Source organism: Dreissena polymorpha, chromosome 15 (genome assembly GCF_020536995.1).
Source record: "Dreissena polymorpha isolate Duluth1 chromosome 15, UMN_Dpol_1.0, whole genome shotgun sequence".
In the NCBI taxonomy this organism is placed as follows: Eukaryota; Metazoa; Mollusca; class Bivalvia; order Myida; family Dreissenidae; genus Dreissena; species Dreissena polymorpha.
Window position 1 is genome coordinate 53332420 of NC_068369.1, and position 5820 is coordinate 53338239.

A 5820-nucleotide genomic window follows, 5' to 3' on the forward strand; every position below is an offset into this window, starting at 1 on the left:
TTGGTGCATGTTATATTTTTTCGATTGCCAAATGATGGAATTCTGCACAATTATTTTATTTCGACAGCGATGTCAAACAACAACCCGATGTAAACGTTTCTGATTGGTTGTTTTTATGTCCTTGGACGAAATAGCTAAAGCCCATTGGACAAATACGCGCACCTGCTTACACGCTTCATTGAAGTGCAGGCTACATGTGCAGATTTGCATCAGCTGTTCGCATGATATTTCAACATCAACTATATTTTTTTGGATACAATTTATATATTTTTTTAGGTATAGTTATTGTTGCTTAAACCAACTGGCATATTTGTCCCAATATCCAGAACTAATATAACGTCTATAATTGCAAGAACAGAGCTTAATCAAACGAACTCACTAGCATATTTATAATATTTTAATTATAGATCGTTGCAGCATATGCGACACATTAGATAAATTTATATACTATTTTCTGTTAATAATAAATATCTTTGCGTATAGTACAATGGCGACACTCCAATTAAAAAACTGACATCCAATGCGAAGAAGCAGAATTTACATTACATATATACCTTCTGTGTAACGTTGAACTTTGTTCACGCCACCTTCGAAGAAGGTCTCATATAATGCAGTTGCACAGTGTGCTAAGAGTCTTTTCTCAGCCATAATAATGATATATATAAAAAGTAAAAACACGTGTCTGGGATTTTAAATATATATTGATTTAGCCAACGCGTTTCGTTGATTGATATATATATCAATATATATTTAAAATCCCAGACACGTGTTTTTACTTTTATTATATAATATTCACAATCTGGATTATTACATTTTACTTATATAACTATATATATATATATATATATATATATTGATGGATTTTGAAGAAAAAAGTAAACCATGTTATGGCGACCTGCCGTCTGCAACACCCTTCTCGTTACCTCAAAGGTTAAGGTCAAAATTAGTCTTCAGATGTGAAAATTGGCAATACTATTGATAGAAAATTCCTGTATCAGCCAAACAATTGCCAAACATTTATGTTTTTTTTTTCGGCGTAGCTGTATTAAGCCAGCTTTTCACCTTACCTGACCTTTGTAACTTTGTAAAATTCAAATAAAATTTCCCGCGGCTAGGTCAGAATGAATACACTTCATTTATCCCATAGGCTGATTTGAGCATACGACCAGAACTTTGGAAACATGTCCGCGTCTTTGTAACACTGTTTTACTGCGTGTTCAGCATGAAACAATTTTATCTCTAATAAAAAGGCTTAATAGATACAACAGCTTTACACTCGACATCAATACAGTTTGTGCGTGCACCTTTTATTTTCAGAGGAATTCCAGCGCGAAAGTTTGTACTTTAAAGGCTATGTTCTCATATTGAGTACTAAAAAAAACTTCCATATTCCTGTCAACATGCTAACATGTAAAAGTATAAAGAGCAGTGGAAGCGAGGCCTCACTTTAATGCATTGAATTTCAACCCGCGAGGTATCAGGGTAAGATACAGGTCATCGCTTCATCTTCACGGCTACCTAATGTGCTGACCGAAGTTCGCGGCGAGTAAAAAAATCGTTATATAATAAGACGCTATAGCATGAACTAGGTGAACTGGAATTTTCTTTAGACCAGAAAGATGTTAAATGAAGATATCCTGCGATATAATTATGGTATGTCAATAATAGATTCTTAATGTGTTTTCAACAATACCATGATAACTATTAGTTTTAATTAATTTAACAATAATTATTCCACCATATTGACTAATGTATTAAGCATGAGCGCGATGATTCTCGATACTGTTAATAATCGAATCACATAGCAATGCCCGACAAACCACTAAAACAGGTTTGTTCGAAGAACGCGCGTATAAATATTTAAAATGTTTACTGATACTTCGCGTGTGGCCGGTTGACTCATATGTTTTAATTTCACTTCCATTTTTAACGATGCTGCGAAGCATCGTCTAAGTTATCATATCATGAAAAAATTCTTCACAATGGCAACCTATGTAAAAGACCGAGCCAGTCCGATTGAGATAGCTCGATTTTTCTAATCGGCATACCTCGCTGATTATCATTGATAAAGGTATAGGAAGCTCAGCCATAAATAGGACAGCATATTCTGGGAAAAGATTTTATAATAGTTTGAAAACGTTAATTTCAAATCACTTATATTCAATCTTTATATGTTTATAGATCAATGTAACAACTATGCATTTTCTGTATTGTATTTGACATTTGTCGTGATTCAGTAAATAAATTGCGAATTAAAACATGTATTATTAACTTTCAACGCGATCATGAGTGTAAAGAAAACGTATTATTTCGAACCTGACATTTGTAAACGTTGTAGCGACTAGTGACTATGGTATATAAACAGCATAATAGCCGTATCATATCTGTGATACTCGCTCTTCTGCGTGTTTTCTCATTTTGCATATTTAATAAACTTTTCAAACATAAATTACAGAGCCACATCAGTGCACATACTATGTTTGACAATTAATTCGTTTGTTGGATATTGTTTGCTGTTTTAAACACATATTAGGTCATATCGCGGAGATTTAGTTAACGTTACCATGTGTTCATGGGCGAACTCACGTATTCAAGTGCTCTTAAGACTATGTGCTCATACCCACTTTCGATCGGGAATCATCATGAAATTATTGCCGTACTTAACGAACAAACATGCCTAAGCTTATTGAATTAGAGAAAAAGAACAATAATCAAAAGAGAAAAAGTATATGTTCATGCACATGGGATTGTGAAATCACGTCCGTACACATAGCATCATTAACTTAGGAAAGGAAACAACGAAATATAAAGTTTGGTATGATATACATGTGAAATTAAAGAGCACGGTGCAATTAAAGAGCATGTCAAGTTTTAAATTTATATGCTGAAACGTAATGTTATAACCCACACACGTTTTACTGTAACAGACAGTTTTTTAAGATAAGTAGTACAGAAAATACAAGTCGAATACCTTTTTAAGGATATTTCTTGTTATATTTGATCGAGAATGTAACCCGCCTCCCAGTTTCGCTGAAAGGATCAAGTTCCCCACGGGTACTACTTCCACGTACCCCAATTTTTTTTCGTACCCTACATTTTTCGTACCCAATATTTTTTTCGTACCCAAATTTTTGCTCGTAACCAATTTTTTTTCCTACCAAATTGTTTTCCTACCAAATTTTTTTCGTAACCAAATCTTTTTACGTACTTAATTTTTTTTTGCATAATTTTTGTACCCAAAATTTTTGTACCCATTTTTTCCTAACCAAAATTTTCGTACCCACATACACAATTGTGGTAATGTAGATAAACTTAAATAGAAGCTTTTATATCAATCCTCTTCAAAAGCATCGTCACACCAGTACTGTCAGTACTTTGATTCTTTTGGTGACTGTTTTGTATGTATAGGTTTATGACCAGCAATATGTAATAATGTAAAATAAGCCGTGAAAACTCCGCGTAACATCCCGTACTGCGTGTGATGCAGCTAAGAACTGCACAGAAAAAAGACATTCGCTATTCGTAATCTCATTCATTGAACTCTTAACCTTTCATAAACTCCAACCACAATCAACGCCGTATATCTTTTTTAAAGATATTTCTTGTATAAATATGTACAAATGTAAACCATTTTTAACGACCTATCACATGTAACAACAGTGTCATTACATCCGAGGTTAAAGGTCGACTTTGTTAATGAAACAACTTGGACATTCCTGTATCAGGATTATGTTTATGCCCCCCGAAGGAAGGCATATAGTGATCGCACTGTCCGTCCGTCTGTCCGTCACACTTTGCGTTTAGGTTTTAAAAAATGCTCATAACTTCTGTGTCGCTTCAGATGTAACATTCATATTTGGTATGCATGTGTATATGGACAAGGCTTTTCCATACGCACACACATTTTGACCCGTTTGACCTTGAACTTGGGGTCCGCGTTTAGGTTTCGAAAAATGCGTTTTTGTTTCGAAAAATGCTCATAACTTCTATCAAAGCGTTTATCGGAGGCATATGTCATCCTATGGAGAGAGCTCTTGTTCTATATATTGAATGATTAATATAACCAGGCATAAATGGAATCAATCACATTCCAACCTCTCAACTGTGACATTTTTCCCCTACCGTAAAGGTGAACGGTCAAACTTGAAACTGTGTATAAAAATAGTTTGTCTGGACTGTAACTTGTTCTTTTAAGGGATCTTTTCACGCTTTGGTAAATTGACAAAATTGAAAAAAGTTGTTTCAGATTCGCAAATTTTCGTTTTAGTTATGATATTTGTGAGGAAACAGTAATACTGAACATTTACCATGGTCCAATATAGCCATTATATGCATCTTTTGACGATTTTAAAACCAAAAAATTATAAAGCGTTGCAACGCGAAACGATTGAATAATTTGGAGAGTTCTGTTTTTGTCGTTAAATTTTGTGAAACTACGAAGATTGCTTATATAAGGTATAAAATACATACAGTATGTGTACTCGGCGGAATAGCGCAGTAGTCTAAAGCGTTTTTACTTCAGGACTCTGGCAGGACTCGAGAGGTCACTGGTTCGAAACCCGGTCCGGGCAATGTTCTTTTCCTTTTTTTAATTTTATTCTTGATTTTTTACTGATGGCTTTTACGATCCAATGTTTACATTTATCGATATAAAGCATTTAATGAATAAGTTAAAAAATGCCAAAATCTGTGAAAAGGCCCCTTTAGTTTGCAATTTAACGTTGCATCTATAATGACCAAATCAGCATTGCTGTGTTGAGCCTTTATCCTAACCTCCGAGGTCAAGGTCACAATTAAGATATCACAAGTCAATTTTGTCCCTTAAATAGATTACCAGGGCTGTCAATTAGTCATTTATTGCGTAGAGAAAAATAACACTATTTGCACACAAAATGTGCAATGTCATGCTTAGTTTCCAAGAGTCCAATTTGACTATACACAATTTTGACATGAGAGACATTTTGAAATAACCGTGGAATATGGTGTCATCCATGCCCTATATACACATGTCGTTTTATCCTATATTGGGAGGCGTAGACAAAAAAGATATGCGTGCGTGCGAACGTGCGTGCGAACGTGCTTTGTGCGCACAACACCTACATTTTGTATGCAATTTTCGGCAAACTTTTACAGAATAATTATCTTTAACTGTCACAGTGCATAATTTTATTTTTTTGGAATTTAGATTTTGTTCAAAGAAGTTGCCGCTTTTTGTTTTAAATTAACTATCAAAGCTTCTTTGTCAACTCAGTGCTCTTTAATTAAAATAACTATCAAAGCTTCTTTAGCAACTCCTCCTACATAAGGCTTTCCATTCCCATCTTACTTATACCGAATAATTATCTGCAGTGATTCAGCGCATGTGAATCGCTGTTGAGTTCTCACGATTCTGTTATTTTAATGGAGTTATTTTCCTTTGTGTTGAATTACATTTAAAAGCTTCTATGCGCAACTCCTCACATTTTTGTTTGTATTTCATTGTCGTCAGACTAGTACTGACAAATTGCCTCAGCGCATATTTTCAAGGTTACATAATTGCGTTATTTGTAATGAGGTATTATCATTTGTTAAATTATAGGGCGTTTTAATTGCATTGTTTTCTCGAACATTAACATGCAAATTCTAACTGTACCCGTTAGCAACATTGTGTCCGTTGCGAATGGAACACTGTTTGTGACAGCTTCTTGTTTATCCCATTAGTATAGATTGTAAACTACTTTTGTGATTTTTTGTTCAGTTGGTTCTAATATAGTACTAATATAGTTTTGTCAGATATAAAAAAGTGAAACTTCAGCGGCTGCAGCAGAATTGCATTCTTAT